Source organism: Vicugna pacos, chromosome 11, assembly GCF_048564905.1.
Source record: "Vicugna pacos chromosome 11, VicPac4, whole genome shotgun sequence".
Taxonomy (NCBI): domain Eukaryota; kingdom Metazoa; phylum Chordata; class Mammalia; order Artiodactyla; family Camelidae; genus Vicugna; species Vicugna pacos.
Window position 1 is genome coordinate 84,239,403 of NC_132997.1, and position 17,853 is coordinate 84,257,255.

The window sequence follows — 17,853 nt, forward strand, 5'->3', positions numbered from 1 at the left end:
TCCATCTAATGGATGGTGACCACACCCCCTGCCACCACAGCTGGTGACACAGGCCTTTCACATAATGGAAGGCATTTGGGTATCTATTTTTCTTTCACCACATAGAGCATTACTCACCTCACTCCTCTGTGTCACAAGGAAGGAGGAAGAGGGCTGCACACGATCAACTGTCAAAGATGAGTCAAGCTTCAATAGAGCATCTTTGCTCAGAAGGCAGCGACTTGCTGTTTCTTATGCATTCCTGAGATTCAAATTGCAAAGCAAGTCCCAAACTCACCTTCCTTTCTTCTTCTTCTCCTTCTCCTTCTCCTTCTTCTTCTTCTTCTTCTTCTTCTTTCTTGAGAAAGGCGGCCCCTGGAACCGCATTTTGGTTGTATTCTTTCTGGGCTAGAGATTGAAGGAAAGAGATACTGTCAGAGCTGGCTCCTTTAGAGCCTCTGTGAATCTGGACCATGAACGCAGGCTGGTTCTTCACTGCCTCAGCTCTCACCTCCTCCTAACACATCAACCTCCACCTGAGCTCCTCTGCCCTACCCTTCCCTTCTAGGAGTGGCCACCATCCCACTGGTTTCTCAGCTGGCTCTAGATTAGCGATAAGTGTGGAGAACTTCTCCTTCCCTGGGCGGTGCATTGTGGGGCCTTCTCCCCAGGTGCACCACCTCATCGCTGCTACATTCTTTTCAGTGAAGAGGCTGGTCAGTTCCTACATGGGTGGAAGTGCTCCTGCCCATGGCTCTGATGTCCCTAGAAAGCTCTCTTCTCAGGATGACATGAAGCCTTTCCCCAGGAAGTGTCAAGAGAGAGGAATACTTAAGGGAAGGAAGAGATGCAATCAGTTTTATGATCATTTGGTGTTTAAGCTAAAGGATTTTTCTTATCACACGTTGTATTTGCATATATTGTCTTATTTCCATGGTACAAAGCAATGGAAAGATCAGAAGGAAAGTAAAAGATAGGGTCAAGTTCAGGGTGCAGAGCAGGAAAGGGAACATATGCCATTGTTGAATTAACCAGCCTTCTGTCTGGCATATTTTGAACATCTCCAAAGGCCACAGGAAACAGCATTGCCGAAAACACTGATTTTAACTGAATTGGTGTGTCTGAGGCCCACGGCTCCCAAACTTGGCTGAGATTAGAGTCACGGCGGGTTGCTGATGATACAAGCTCTGGGCCCTGTGTCAGGGAATTCCGAGTCCCTCGTCTTAGGCAGGAATCTTTCGAAGTTTCCCGAGGTGATTGTGATGCTGGGTCAGGTTTGGGAGCTACTAAGTTTTGGACCACATCTTCAGGACAGATAGTCACACATCATCTACCATCAATAAGGCAGTTCAGGTTTCTTTCTCAGTCTTTTGTTATAAAGTGTAACACATATTCAGAAAAACACACAAAACAGAAATGTGGTTCAAGCAAATGCCCGCGTCCACCTCCTTGTTGAGAAAAAGACATTGCCAACACATGCATTTTTCACCAAATCTGGGAAATTTTTCTATTTATAAACCGTTGGAGCTATTCCATTTCTCTAGTACCTGAATTGTTAGCCTTGGGGTTTAGGTGTATCTCTGATACCCTCAGGCCTTTCTCTGATTTCTCTGAGTTCGCTGACTTTTCATCCTTCATTATCTTGCACTTGGATCCTGTAATTATCCAGGAATGAGAATCTCACTTCAAACCTCGACCCCCCTGCTTGCCTGCGGTGTGATCTTAGGCAAGTTATTTTACATCTCTGGCCATTAGACTCCTCATCTATAAAACAAGAAGAACACCAGTATCTACCCTGTAGGATTTTGTGAGCATTAAATTTACTGAGCAAACTCAATACAACCTAACAATCTACAATTTTCCTCTCAGAACCCATTTCACTTTGCTCCTCTCCAAAACATCTCTTCCCAGAAGTTATTCCCTCTCTCCCCTGCATCTGGACTCTGTGCCAGAGGCCTGTGTCATTTCCCTCTGTATAGAGACATGCTCTCTAATCTCTTGCCTTAAAAGGAAATAAACAAACAAAAAGCCCTCCTTGACCCTATATCTCTCTCCTGCCATCACCTTATTTTTCCTCCTTCCCTTCATGGCAGAATTTTTGCAATTACCGTCTCCGTTTATTCAGTCTATGTGGTCTTCTTCACAGTCGAATCTGGGTTTCTGTCATCCCTAAGGCACTGAGACCACGCCCGTGACAATGACCTTGCCCCAGTCCCGTGATGACTGCTCCATTCTGAACTGAGATGGCCTGTCAGCAGCCTCTGACAAAGTGGACCCTGCTGAGAGTTGGAGGGAGAGCCTTCCACGCAGAGGAGACTGCAAGTGCAAAGGCCCCGAGCTAGGGACACGCTGAGTGGGTGCAAGAAACAGAAAAAAAGGCTGGTGTGGTTGGAGCTGAGAAGGCAGAGGTCTGCAGGGGTCAAATCACATGTCAACTAGAAGGAAGCCTCAGCACCTGGCCTGGCATAGAGCAGGTGCTTTATCACTGTTATCAAGAGCTCAGTAGTGTCAAGTGCGAGACAGGTGGGAAGGGAGCGGGGCAGGGAAATGAAGAGAAAATCCCAGGTCTTGAAGAGCTTTCCGCCTAATTAAGAGTCCAGATTACATCTGTTACATGGGTAACAGGTCAAGAGAGCCTGTGAGCTGATCTCTTGATGGTCAATGTGTTGTCGTTACCCTCTCTCCACCCCCCACCCCCCACATACTTTCTTGGTGAATTGTGTCCCATTGAATTATTCTCTCTGGATAATTAAGGTTTAGTTTCTCACTTGAAAGGGAAGCAAAAGTGGGCTGTGAGCCCCAGTGAAGAAAGAGACAACTAAGAAGATACCAGCCACGAGAGACCAGCCCTGGTGTCCTCGCTGCTTTTGCAGGCTACTCAGAGTAATCCCCTCCAAATGATTACTAGCTGGTCACCGCTGTTTCATTTGTGCCAAGCTGCAAATCACACAAAATAAACCAGACTGTGGAAGCAGCCCTTTAGATTCCTGATGCAACACATGTGACCTAAGGCCAGTGTGTTTTTATCTTCCTGGCATCCTTGCCACACACAACCCTACCACAGGCACATCTTCAGGCACTTACACACTCACATACACACACACTTACACACACAACCTACGCACATATACCCTCAACATACAGACATTTAATACACACTCAACATATACAACATACAGACACAACATACATACCCAACATCCACTCAACAGACACATGCACTTGATACACACGCATACCCAACAGTTATACACAGGCAATACACACACTCAGCACCCACACATGCAAACACTCACGTAAACATTCATGTGCAATCCGAATGTTCATGATTCTAGCGGACTATAGACAGTTCCCATCTCTATACCTTTATTGCCCAGCAACCGAAAGTGGGACAGTGTGGAAAACTGAAGTGACTCAGGAAACACTCATCACTTTCAATTATAATTTTATGCCACTTATCTGCCAGATCAGAGTTCGGTAGAAAGGAGATCAAGAAAAATGAGCAGCTGATTCTTGCGCATGAAGATGCAACCGACAGAGCGCCCTCTCTTTTTCTCTCTCTGTCTCTATCTCTGATCATGGAAAAGTTAGCCCAGAAGGGTGACCTATTTAGAAATTAGCCCAACAAAAATACTTAACAGGTACTATGGCGTTTAAAGGGGATGTGTTTGAAACAGGCCACCCTGAGTTTACTCCCACAAAGCTTGGAGGTTTAGAGAATACTCCAGACACTGTGTAGGCAAATGGATGCTGGTTGATGTGAAACCAAAACATTACTGAAGAATCCTGTGAACAAGTGGAAATGATGATCTCTCCTTATCTAAAATTAATATGCTTTCATTTCCAAACTCTGACGCCAGCAGAGTTCTTCCTCAAAATGGTAACCCCATAGAGCATTCTGAGGAATGGCGTGTAAATGAGTAAGATCACTGTGTTCCCTGTTTTTGATTCTGGTAGACCACTCATATGGCAAGAAATATGCTAGGGAAGAATGTATTCCGTTCTTAATCTGGTTGTTTTCAGACTTTTCTGCCTGAGGACATTTTGTCATTACACTAGTTTTCTAGTGTTCCTCTTTTAAACGTCTGAAAGCCTGATTTTTTTTTTCCTGTCATGCTCCATTTTCAGTAGTCCAGGACAGTGTGGTATCTTTATCCTCTGCACTTTAGATTCTAAAGCATCTGTCGAGTGTCTCAATGTGTCTGGCTCAATACAGGTGCTTCACTGAAGAAAATCTGATAGAGTATTATTAGCCAAAGTTACAGCAAAGGATTCAGCAAGATTTCCCTGACAGTTGTCTTCTTACTTTTAATGGTTTTTAAAATTTTAATTTAAATCAATCTTATTTTATCTTAGAGCATATCTGTCTGCCACTGATGGAAATGAAACAAAACAAAACAAAACTGGTTCCTCACCCACAGGTAGTTTGAGAGGCAATAAAATAAACAACGTGAAAACCAAGACATTCAGTTCATGAAAAGACACATGTGGAAAAAGAAGCCACAGAATGGAGGAAAAAAAATATTTGCAGCACATTAATTGTTAAGGGAGTTATGAGAGTCAATTCAAATAAAAATGGTCCAAAAACATGAACAGATATTTACATGAGAAATTCTAATGCCCGGTAAGCATGTGAGGAGTGATCAACCTCACTATCACCAGGGAAAAGAATGTAAAAGCCACAAAGGAAGCCACAGGGCCATCAGATCAACAGAAAACAAGTCTCGGAATTGCAAATGCTGGGAGCGCTGAGCAGCAGGAACTCTTAGGTGGGAGAGCAAACCAGCCAAGGCCTTTGGAACACTCCTTAGCAACATTCGCTAAAGCTGAGCATGAAAAGCCAGATTCGTGAGCAGCAAGCAGTTCCACTCCAAGTCCCAGTCCTAGGCTCCAACCCCAACACAAGCACAGACCTGATGACAACAGCAGCATGATTGGCAGTGGTTGCAAGGTGGGAACAAGCGAGACGAGCACCCAGAGTGGACCCGATAAACAGCTGCTGTGCTGTTCACACCATGGAGGAGGAAGCCGCGGTGAGCCCGTCAGGCCACAGCTTCAGACAAGCACGTCAACAAAGCTCACAGCACACACCCTCTGTTGGGACAGGTCAGGACATTGGTGCGGGGCATTTCAGGACATTTCAGGGTCAGACTCTGGTATGAATCCAGTAACATCCTCAGCTGGAGTCACTCCTGTCTGCAGAGTCCCTGCCGGGGGGTGAGAGAGGGTCCCTGAAAGGGTGGGGTGCGAGGGGTCCACCGTGGCAGCTGTTGGGTCGCTCTTGACAAGAGCACTTGGCCCGCTGGCTCTTGAACCACAGGAGCTCATTCAGACTGCGTCGTTCAGCCCTCCTGCTCCTGGTAGGCTGAGCGCCTGCCCTTCTCGGAGTGTTTCCCTGGCTCCTGCTGCTGTTCCCTGCGGTGGACCCTGCATTCCTGGTGCCACCTCCTTGGGGGCTTGGTGACGGTGTGGGGCCCTTCTTAGGTTCTTACATCTTTCATTCCTCTATTCCCTCCCCTTGAACTTAGCACATTTTAAAATGGTTTTTCTCACATGCTATTTCAAGCCATATACTCGTCCAAAATAAGGTCCCCCAGAAGCATTAGAGAATGAAGCAGTCAGGACCCCTAACCTCTGCAGACGAGCCCAGATTGATGACTGGGAGAAGACACACAAGGAAATATTAAGACAGTGAATGGGTGCACAGAGTACTGAGGCCTACCTTTTTCTCCAGAAAGTAACCAGCCTCCTCTTTTCCTTCCCAGCTGCAGGCCCTGCAGCTCCCCTCCTTAACCATGTCTTTCAACCCCATTCCAAAACGTCCCAAAGATTTCATTTAAATTTTGCCTAATTGCTCCAATAGCTCTTGTGGTTTTTTCCTACTAAGGAACCCTCAAAACTGACTCTAAATCTGCTTCCCACCCCCAGTTAGCATGGAAGGACAAGCCCCAGCCCTAGCTTTTGGAAGCAGCCAAGTCACAGATCAGCTCAGAATCCTGTGGTGGCTCCACATTGAGATGGGTGTGTGTTTATAGTTTTTAATTGTTGTATCGCTTTTTTAAAAAAAAATTGGTAAAAGCCTATTATACACTGTACCAAATTCAAAGGGTAAAAATGGGACACAGTGAAGAGTCTCTCATCTCATTCCTGTCTCCAACCTCCCCAGCCCCTTCTCCAGAGGCAACATCACCAGTTTCTACCAAAGATTACATGTATCTATAGCCTTGCTCCTTTTAAAAACCTCAAACAATAATATGCTACATACAATGCTTGCTTTTTCACTTGAGAGTTCTTGGCAACTGGCCATTTAGCTCTGCCTTGTTAAAGGCATCGTACTGCTCCACTGTGTTGAGCTTCCAGGCGCTGGACACTTGGCATCATGAGGCTTCAGTGAACAAGAACCTCTCTGTTTCATCTGACCTTTTCCAGATTAAGTTTCCTTGGGTAGTTATTCAAATGTTTAACTTTTCCTTTCAAGAAAAGAGGATGTGGGAAGGGAGGAGACATCTGCAGTCCTGCTGGGAAAATGGGGCTCTCCTTCCTACTACCACATCCCCTCGGGGGAGCTGCTTGTCACGTGGAGGCGCTGGGAGGAAAACTCCCAGAAGAATGGTCTGGATGCAGTGCAGTAACACATTGGTCAAGGTACTTTGAGAAGTTGAAAACATTAAAAGAAAATAAAATTATAAATAAATAAAAATTTTAAAGAAATTGAAAACATTGTACAGATATAATAGGTGTGGCCACAAAGTAATGGGCAGATTCTACTGGAATTATATACTGGAATCAGCCACATTGCTTTATGCTTGGGTAAATGACACTAGGGAAATTGAAAACACCTAATTCAGACGGACTCAGGGAAAAACTGGAAGTGTATTGTCTCGTGTACAAGACCATAGCATAGGGCTGGCTTTAGGCGCCGCTCGATTTGAAAGCTCAAATGATGTCATGGGACTCAGTTTCTCTATCTTAGCCCCACCTCCCGATGTATTGGCTCCATTATCAGAAGTCTCTCCCTTGTGGCGACAAGATGGCCATAGCAGCCCAAGCCTCAGGTTCCCTTTGGCTTTCCTACAACAGGAAAGGGAAAGAATCCTCTTTCCTAGTAGCCAAAATTGAGTCTCCTTGACCCTTATTGGCCAGTCTTTAGTCAAGTGGCTGTCCCTGAACCAACCAGAGAATATCATGCTCTGGTTGTCCCAGCCCAGATGTCATGCCTTTTCAGGAACTCAAGGCAACGTCAAGTCCACTGGAATCCCAGGGATCAAGAGGATGAGTAGATATCTGCACACAAACCCTCTGCTATTCTGGCATTAAGTGAAATGGACACTGGGCCATCAAGAAGCCACACGTGCTCACCACACTTGGGGATTTGCTGTTCATGAGCCTGTCATTTCAAACTTCTTGCTCAGACAGCTGAGTTCCTCTAAAGGAATATTTCTCCATTCTGTTTTAGGAGGTGGTAAAACAAGCAATTAGACACATGCATGTGTCAAAAGGAGTGTTTATGTATTGAAATGGCCTTTAAAAATGTTTCTTCCTTCATGATACAGAAGACTCTTCCCCCATCAAGCAAAGAAGTTTGCCCTATAAAGAGCTATTAAAATGAATTTAGTTCTTAACCAGTGCCGTGTGGAGAGCAAACGTGTAGGGGTTGAGCATCTTTCCTCTGCACAACTGAGAAGAGACTGGGTGCAGAAAACCCCGCAGTACGTGGAAGGACATTTAAATCAGAGCAAAGAGGGAAAAAGCAATCTTTGTGTTTTGATCAAATATGATTGCATTTGAGAAATGCCTTTACTGTCACAAAGAGAAAGTGGAGGAGGTCCCCAAATAAGCTCCCCTACCTTCAAGCTTCAAAAGAGCCAATAATGAGATGCAAATGACCCAAAGCTGTGCTAGGAAGTTAACGCTGAGATAACCAATAAGGGGGCCAATTCTCTAACCTTACTTTCTCAGTTTCTGCATCTGTTTTAACTCCTTTCTGCATCTTCCTTCTGTTTATTTTCCCAAATCCACCCCACCCTCACATCTTCATGTCATGGGAGCTTCCCAGTCTCAGCACAGCAGTGCTTGCAACCCGTGGACATGCCCCCCTGCGCAAAGGATGTCTCAGGGCCCTTTTCCCATCTCATCGTTCATGCAAGTCAGCAGTTACCACCTCATTCCGCGTTTAGGGAGAGCGGAGTGAGCCCCAGTAGGCAAGCTGAAGGGGGCTCCAAGGGGTGTGGGTAGAGAGCAGACAACCTGACAACCACAGGGACGAAGCAGGACCAGATGGGCTCTTTTGGCTCTTTTCCGGCTCTACGGTCAGGAGGTTCCCGGCTCCTTCTTCCACATTCTTTTGTTTTCAGGCAACTTGTTCCTCTGTAATCAAGTATCCAAAACTGTTGACCCTCAGATTTTGTTTTGTTTGGCAAATAACAGGTTTTAACACTTTAAATTTAAATGCCTTTGAGTAGTGTGTGTGTGTGTGTGTGTGTGTGTGTGTGTGTGTGTATTTATTTATCTCCTGCAGTTTTCCACGGCCCCCACCTCTCCCTATGCCTTTCCCAGTCCTGCTCCATTTATACCTTATCTGAGTCTGACCTTCGGCTGGCAGGTGACATATTAACCTTTCATTTTCATCACCTTAATTCTCTCCCTTCTTTCTCTAAAGTAAACAGCCTCAGGAAATGACCCTCAATCTTGAGTGTATACCCTCTCCCACGCCTCCACCACGTCACTGGGCCATTCTGGGCTCCCCTCTCTGTGTCTGCCTTTTATGGCCTTGAACAAGCCATCCCCTTCAGATCTGCACACATTCTGGCCCCTCTTCCCGCCTTGCCCTCTGCCTCTTCCTAACTGTATCACGCTCAGCCTCCAGAGCTCCACCCAAATGTCACGTCCCCAGGAGAGCCCTTCCTGGCTTCCCCAGACGAGGCTGGATCCCATTTACATGCTCAGAACACTCTATACTTCTGCTTCATTGCACTTTATGAGCAGGACTTCCTGAAGGCACCTGGGTGAGCAGGTGGCTTTCGTACCATCATTCTTTCCTTCACCACTCTGCCCCACATGCCCACCGTGCGTAGGCGGAAGAGGGTTTCCCAGCTTCTGTGGGCCCTTTAACTTGTCCCCAGTGAGTCTCCTTTTGTGCTCCTTCTGGTAAGCTTTCCTCACCCTCCCCACTCTGTTTAAACTCCACTTTGTTCCCTCTTGAGACAAAAGCCATTTGGTGAGACCGTCCTTGGTTTCTCTACTTCCCATCTCAACTCTGGCCCTTGGCAGCATTTATATTTAGTTGTGTAGGAAGAGCCATCTTCCCAGGACAAGTTTTTCTAAACGTTTGTGGCTTTTCCCGAATTGTTTTTGTTTGAGGTTTAAACAGATCCATTGATTTTTCTGACCCATTCAGGAGCTTTGCTATTTTTAAATAAGAGGGATGTGTCAAGTAATAGCAAGCTGAAACCAGCTCCACTGGTGACAGTCACCTTCAACAAGGACAGACCACCTCCTGGAGGCCTGGTGAAACAGTGGAGGGGCCATGGGTGCTGAGCCTGCTCTGACCTCAGCCCCTGGCGGGAGCCCCTGCACATCACTGATCCTCTCTGCACTATGAGGGGTTGGCCAGGGGATGGCTCTCGAGCCCTCCTCTAACCCTGATGACTCACCTGGGTCCCTGCACTCAGGGTTGGTGGATGTCACTCTTTCCTCCTGCCTGAAAGCCCAGGAAAGCCCCACAGCATGGGGTCACCAGGCGGGAGCCTCGGTAGGCTTGCCTGTGTCCCTAGATAATCATTTTGCCCATCTGGGGAAGGGGAACATCATGAGGTCCGATGTACAGGATGGAAGGAGATGAGGAAAGTGTCCCTTTCTGTGTTCTGTGAAGGCTTTAAGTGAGCCCACCTCTCACTTCCACCCACAGGGCCTGTGACTCAGAAGTGGGCTTCATGGTTAGTGTTAGGGATTTTATGTTTGTGTCCCCCAACCGCCAGTGTTCATATATTGAAATCTTAACCCCCAAAGTGATGGTTTTTAGGAGGTGGGGCTTTGTGGAAGTAATTAGGTCATAAGAGTAGACCTCTCACGAATGGGATTAGTGCCTTTATAAAAGAGACCCCGGAGAGCTAACTCATTCTCTTTCTGCTAAAATGGGGAGTCAGCAATTTGCAACCTAGAAGAGGGTCCTCACCAGAATCTGGCCGTGCCGGCACCCTGATCTGGAGCTGCTGGCCTCCAGAATTGTGAGAAATGTGTGTGTTGTTTAAGCCCCCCAGTCTACAGTAATTTGTTACAGCAAACTTAACTAAGACAGCTGGGTCGGAAGACGGGTTCTCTGTATACACAGGACCTCCCCATAGTCCCTTCAGGGTTCCCAAGATGCTTTTTCCTCCTCCAGCTCTGGAATGTGCTGATGTGGTCAGGCAGGGAACAGGAGGAGGCTGCCTCCTCCGCACCCCTGTTCCAGAGAGGCGTATTAATCGTCAAAAGGGACACAGACCTGGTCAATTATTAGGACACATGGCCTGGACAATTAATAATGAAACATCAGGTTAATGCCTCCTAGGATCAGAGCAACTAGGATACATTAACCCCAGGGCCACAAGAAGCAATGGCAACCACTCAAAAAAAGCTTGGAGCTTGCTGAGGGTTCAGCGTTGGCTATCAGAAAGTGACGGTGGTTGGAGGAGGGCATGGGACAGGGGCTCAGGACTCTACATGCCGGGTAGAGTAAGCCCTGCCACCAAGTCATGCTGCCATGCCTTGCTTGTGAAACGGGATGAGATTTACAGCTTCAAGCATGGCTGGCCTTCTGGCCCCAGGCTTGACCCATCCAGACCCTTCCGCTCTTCCTAAATGCCTTTCACTGGCTTTTCCCTGCTCAGAGAATGTTATGAGTCTCTGATTTTCTAAAGCAAAACAAATATGACCTCCCCTGCCAGACCAGTGCTCCAGGCTGTCCTGGTCTTCCGTGATGGAGTCCCCCGCCCTTTTTCCGCTTCTGCCCTCTGTAAGACAGCTGCGGGCAGTGGGTCACAAGCCTCCATGCCCACCCACTCCTTTATCTCTAGTCCTTGCTCCTTTTTCAAGGCCCACTTCTGGGTCATCTTCCTTCTCGAAGCCTCCCCTATCCACCTGGGCCCTGAAAGGTCTCTTCTCTCTGTGAACTTCACTACAGGAATGAAGTGCTGCATCCCAGCTCTGACCCACCCGACTGTAAGCTGTATGAGGGCAAAGGCTGTTCCTATCTTGTTTGCCAAGGTGTAATTTCTATCATCTAGGACAGTAGCTGGCACACAACAGGTGCTCAATAAACATTTGCTGACTTAGTGAATTCCATTTTTTATTGTTTGCTTTGTTTCATGGATGCAATTTGGTTGCCCTAAGTAAACTGCAGTTTCTTCAAAACTTAACCCTGGCTCCGTAACAGACTCGGTAAAATTCTTATCCCTTGATGAAGGTGGCCATCAGAGTCCAGAAAGAGTAGTTTACTATGTAGGTTTGGGTAAGGTTGAATGTCTTTGCTGATGCTTTTTCTGGAATGCAGGTTGAAATGTGAATCAAGAGACTTAAAAACTATCCCCATCCCTGGACTTGAGAACAGTACATTCATCAATTCGTCCTAAGGAAATTGACTGACATGTCATCATACTAATAAAACAAGAGTGGCTGTGACTTACTAAGCAGTTATACATGCCAGGCTGCTGCTGGCCAGTTACATCTCTTCTTTCATCTGATCCTATGAGTCACCTGATGAGGTAAGTATTATGATCCTCATTTTACAAATGAGAAAACCAAGGTTCAGAAAAGTTTATGAAACTTGACGATGGTCACATCCCTGGCAAATGGAAGAGCCAGAATTTGACCCAGGAATATCTGACTCCCAAGTCCATGCATTGCATCCATGTCATAATAGTGGAAAATCATGAGCAATCTAAATGTCTAACAAGAGGAAACAAATTTAGCTAATAATGGTATATCTATGATATGAAATCTTAATAGCCATCAAAAACAGTTCTTTGAAGACTGCTCAGTGACACAGGAAGTACTTTAGATAAAAAATTAAGTGAAAACATGATATTGTGGTGGGCTGAATGGTGGCCCCTAAAAGATGCTCTAAATCCTTGGCACCTGTGAGTGTGCCCTTACTGGGGAAAAGGGCGTTTGCAGGTGTAATTAAGTGTCTTAAGATCATCCTGGATTAACCAGGCAGGTCCTAAACCAAATGACAAGTATCTTATAAAAGACAGAAGAGGAAACGTCATAAAGAAATGTAGAGAGTGATGTGAAGACAGAGTCAAAGATTGGAGGGATGTGGCTACAAGCCAAGGAGTGCCAGCAACCAGAAGCTGGAAGAAGCAAGGAACAGAGTCTTCCCTACAACCTTTGTAGGGAGCGCAGTCCTGCTGACACCTTGACTTCAGGCTTCTCGCCTCTAAGACTGAGAGCTTAAATTTCTGTTGCTTTAAGCCACCAAGTTTGTGGGGATTTTTTGCATCAGCCCTGGGAAAGGAATACAGATTTCTAGCCATATGTGCCTTGACAAGCTTTACTCTCTGTCATGACAATCCAGGCCTGTGGCACTGGGACCCCAGCCTGTAACTCATATCAGCAAGCTTTCTGCCGATCCTACCTTTTCTCTCCTGGCCTGTGTCCCTTGAGCTCTCCATCTGGCCAAGGAGATCAGTATACATATAGACACGTACCAATGTGTCTGATATAAAAATCTGCACTAATACCACCCCTTGCATTTGGTGCAGTCAAAACACTGAATGAGCCCCAAGCACCATGCTGGGCACCAGGGTCACCACGAAGACCCCTATCCACTGTGTAAAGCTTTCGAGTTTGCAAGTCCTAATCCCTGTGCTTTAATCTGTTTGATCTTCCCACCACCTGAGGCAAAACATTTTATACCTGTTTTGCAGATGAGTAAACTGAGGCTCCAGGGATATCAAGTGCCTTGCTCAAAGTCATGCACCAGGACAGAGCTTACACCCAGATTCCCTGCCTCGTCTTTCCAGGATAGCGAGCTCTCTGCAAACTCAGTGTTTTGGAAGTCCAGGGAGGAAAAAGTGAACCCTCACAGCCAAGCAGGGTTCTTAGAAGAAGTAGAATTCGAGCAGAGTCTTGGAAAATTGTGGAATCCTAACAGATCACGGGCAAATTATGGCCTGCCGGCTAAATCTGGCCAGCCTCTTGTTTTTGTAAATAAAGATTAGAACACAGCCTCACTCGCTTGTTCACATGTTGTCTATGCCACAGCAGCAGAGCTGGGTAGTTGTGACAGAAACTATGCTACCTGCAGTCACTAAAATATTTACTATTTGACCCTTTACAGAAAAAGCACATCAACCCCTGCAAGAGGTGGTTCCATGCGTGTGTGAGGAGCTTGTGGGGGCGGAGGTAATGCCCACAAGGTAAGGAAACCCACAGCTTCTTGTTAAGAGGAGTCCTCAATTCCCCAGAGTAACTATTGTTCTAGTATAACTTAATTATAGCAAACACTTCTGTGCTGCCTATTACGTGCCAGGCAGTATCTTAACTGCTTTACACATAGCAACTCCTCATTTATTATTATTTTCCCCATTTTATAGATGAGAAAACAAGGACAGAGAGATCAAGTATGCCCAAGCTTGCACAGCCACCAAGTGGCAGAGCCCAAGGTCAAAGCCGGGCAGTACATGCCAGAGGCTGGGTGTGGAACCACCTCCGTATTACTTCTCACAGCCTTAGGAATCCTGGACATTCATTAATTCATTTGACAAGAATGTCCAAGTCCTGCTGTGATGCAGGCCCAGGGCTATGAGAAGAGCCAGCTGTTTTTTTTTGTTGTTTTTTTTTTCCCCGCTCAGGCATTTCCTACATTTTCCTGCCAGCCCAACACACCCTGCCACTCACCTGGGACGAGAAACACTCTTCACAGGATGGTGACTTTTTTGATGCACTGGCCTTGGGAGGTCAGGGAAGCTATGACAGAGCAAATGCAAAAGCTTTTCCAGAACAGAAACAAAGTACTAAAGCCATGATGCTGTGATCAAAGACAGAGTCATCAGCTGAGTAAGGAAGGGAGGGAGCTGTTGGGGCGGCAGTGGTGATGGTGGGGGGAGAAGCCCTGTCATGACGCCTAGAGACTAGTCACCCTGGCCTTGAGGATGCCTTACATCCACCGAGGCTGCAGGATTCTGCTGAAAGCCACACCGTGATCGACTGGGAGGATAAGACTCATGGGCAAGTCAGTCAGCTCCAGCACAGCACCCCGCCTTCTCAGCACCAGCCAGCTTTGTTCACCTGCCTGAATACCCCACCACGGCTTATTTCTCATCCCTCTGCAGAGGTGACTGGGGCAAGAAAATTATGTATCTGGCATCTTGTCTGGAGATATAGAATCTCATACTGATGATTTCAGCTGAGGCTGGGGTGGGGGGAGGAGGGAGGTTGCTCTGTGGGAGGACGTTTCAGAGGAAACAAGGGGCGCACCGGCGCAGACATCCACCTGCAGAGGTGAATTCACCTGTCCCTGGCCTCCTGCCACTCCACCCCCAGCTGCTGGGAAGGTGGAAGGGGGAAGAGATACTGGCGGCTGAGGGGAATTTGTCTATAGTCGGTATCTGCCCTCTCCACCCACCTCTGCTCCCCAGGCAGGGAGCCAGGCAGGAGGAAAAGGCCGTACTTCAGTGCTTCCCTGTCACATAAATCCTTCTCTACCCACCTCAACGGCCCAACACGGAAAAGAAGATGCAAGAAGAATTGATCAACCTCCCTGGCCCCTGGGAGGCATCACTTACAGCATCAGTGACGAAGTCGTGGGCGTCAAGTTGAACAAAGAGAATATAGTCCACCTCAAACTAAAGGAAAAATACTTGGGTATGAACAACAGGCTGCCCTCTCAAGATAGTTCCACGATCTGGACGTGAGCCCATAAGGCAGAAGAGGGGATTGTTTCTGAGTTTCTTAATCATTCTCGGAGTGAGGCAGCCCTCAGGGGACATCCGCCTCACCCATCGGCCCAAGACCTCAGCAGACAGCCCCTGGCACAACTGCTGGTGAGCTGGTTGGCTGCGCAGCTCAGAGTTCCCGAGTAAAGAATGGAGCCCTGGGACACACTTTAAAGACACACAGAGCCTGGCTTGTACCTCAGCACCTCTGTGCCTGCCTGGCTGGCGCCTCTGCTCTGGGGGACTGTGCTGCTGACCACTGGCTCATGTCCTTTTGTGCCTGGGGCTAAAGGCTTAAGCAAGCTCCCAGCTGCAGGCAGGCCTGGCCAGGCTTCCAGACATGAACTGGCCCACTGATGTTTGTTCTAGGTGCCCTGTCCAAAGCAGCCGATGCCACTGTTCACTGAAACCAGAAAGTGATTAGGGAGTATCTCCATATGCCAGGCCTAGGGCCAAGAGACACCAGTGGCCCAGACCCTGCCCACGTGGAGCCGAAACAAATAAATACAGAACCGTAAAGGACTGCATGCTCTGAAAGAGGAGAGCCAGGTGCCTAGAAGGGCAGTGCCAGGAGACCTAAGTTAGTTGAGGGCTCAGAGGAAGTGTTGAGGCAGCTGTGCAGCTTTGTGGTGGATGAGCTGCTGAGGCTGGGGGTGGGGGGCAAGCCGTGACAGCAGAAGAAACCACACCTGCAAAGCACAGGGCTTAGGCCGCCAACGACCTGAGCTGCGTACAAGGGGAGAGAGCGACATGAGAAAAAGAAACAACAGGGGCTCAGGCAGGCCCTGATCAGATGTGACTTTTACCGGGATTTCCTGGGGGCTTAGGTCTCCAGGTACCAAACAGAGCAGCACCAAGTTCTTTTTCAGGAGATTTGCATGTTGTTTGCTTACTGTTTCTCAGCTTTGTATTTTCATAGCATTTAAATTCAGGCCTTGCAGACTTTTTTCCCTTGTCTGTGTTTATGTTTCAGTGCCATCATTTCTGCTCTGAGTTATACTAAGCAAAAATAGATGTCTACGAAAGAAGCCAGAAGACACAAGAAAAACCCTCTAAGGGGCCCTTACTTGGGGTCTCCCTCCAGTGCTGCTGAAGGACTGAGTCCTGACTCTGCTCCCAACTGACCATGTGACCTTGAGCAAGTCACTCACCCTTCTGGGTATTTGCTGCCTCAACTGTGAAATGAATAGATCACATTAGATCACGGGCACCCTACCTGAGATCCACAGACAGGGTTTAAAGAGATCCAAGTGTTGCAGAAGAATGTGTTACAGCTTGGTGTTACAGCTCCCTTGTAACAGCAACCTGGATCTACGGGAGAGACCAAGCAGCACTTGGACAGTTGGAGAACTCAGGTTTATTACACCAGCTAGACCCCAGTAATTAACACTTCAAGCTCTGGAGCCCTTCAGCAGGTTTACACAGGCCTTTTATAGGCTACCAGTTTTACACTTTGCAACATCATATGCAAATAAAGTACAACAGAAGTTGACCAACCGGGAACAAGCTTTGTAGAAATAGACTAATCAAGAATGAGCTCCATGCAAATAAAGTACTACAAATGGACCAATCAGAAGTTAGGAAAGTGGACCAATCAGAAGTGAGTGTAATAACCAATCAGGAGTGAAGGAAATAACCAATCAGAAGTGAGCTCAGGGAACCAATAGAATTCTAGATGTAAGTTAGCCGCTTTAGAGGCGAAAAAGTGAGATAGAGGCTCTGGGTCAGGGAACCGGACGGTGCTGGGAGGAGAGCAGCGGGCCTGTCTCGGGGTCCTGCCGGTCTTTTTATGGGGCTTCCCGCCTCACAAGAATCCCTGGAATTGTATGTAAAATTTAGTGGGTTTGAGTATTGTGCCTTTTCCTAGGGGAGGGTCTATGGCTCTCACACAATTCTCAAAAAGGACCAGGACCCCAAAGGATTGCAAACACCTGCCTTGGGTGATGTCTGTGCACCCACAGCATTTGCGACTGTTGGGTTGTCAACTCTGAAGTCTGGTTAGGGGTGCACTTACTGTAAAGCTCATGAGACACGAGCTTCCGGGGCCCTGTGAGAGCAGGGAGTTGCTGGGAGTGTTCTAGGCAGGGAGTAAGCCAGTCACAAACAGGAAGCATTTCTGCGTGCGCATTTCTGATAAACTGCCTAAAGAGATCACTGAAGAATCTGCGGGGTGTCAGCGATTTGCAGTAATCCTCGCCACCCCACCTCCATTCTAAAGAAATATTCACTTTGTACCCAATTTTGTTTTTAGAGTTTTATGTTCTTTTAATTAAGGAACGCCGCCGAATTATAAGTCTTTGGACACCACACTACCTGGATTCGCTCCCAGGCCTGAAATGGAAGCAAGGCTGAGCTGACCCAGTGGGTGTCAGCACTGGCCAGGCTGGTGACAGTCAGATACCTGGGGTCGGGGTAAGGTTGGGGATCCCACTCAGGTGCTGCTCGGACTGGCCAGCCCTCCTCTTACTTGGAAGCTCAGCTACCCTGATTTCTGCTTCTCTTTCTTTCCTCTCCTTTTTCCTTTAATGTGGATTCCAGGGAGTGGGTGGGAAACGACCTGAATGAGGGGGCCAAGCTCCCTGGGACAATGGGCCAGTATTTTTGACGTGGGAGCAGCATCTGCTGTGACTCAACCCCAGACCGGCCCAGGGACAACACCTCCTTCAGAGCAGCCACCGCGTTTCGTTTCAGGCAGCCCAGCTGTGCTCGGCATGACCGAATCGGACACCTCTCACTTCCTCTGCGAACGGAACTGGTGTTTGGATGACGTGCAGGCAAGTCAGTTGTGCAAAATAACACATCTCTCCCGTCGGTCTCCCACCCCAACCCCGGAGCTTGAAAAAAGAAAACAAACAGAAAAAGCAACACCTGAAAGGAACCGGGCTTCCAACGAGTACTGACTTCTGTAAGAGACACAAGGGCTGCCTGCGGGACTGGAGAGGGACTGTGGTCACTC

General features: G+C 47.5%; 1 long non-coding RNA gene across 1 annotated transcript; it reads right to left on the bottom strand.

Annotated features, from left to right (window-relative positions):
- Positions 1 to 298: 298 nt before the first annotated feature.
- On the bottom strand, positions 299 to 13,943 carry LOC140699848 (uncharacterized). The gene is made up of 3 exons (XR_012078103.1): positions 13,861 to 13,943; positions 8,141 to 8,346; positions 299 to 387 (listed from the first exon to the last, which is right to left on the bottom strand). It is a non-coding gene; the product is annotated as an uncharacterized lncRNA (long non-coding RNA).
- Positions 13,944 to 17,853: the final 3,910 nt, after the last annotated feature.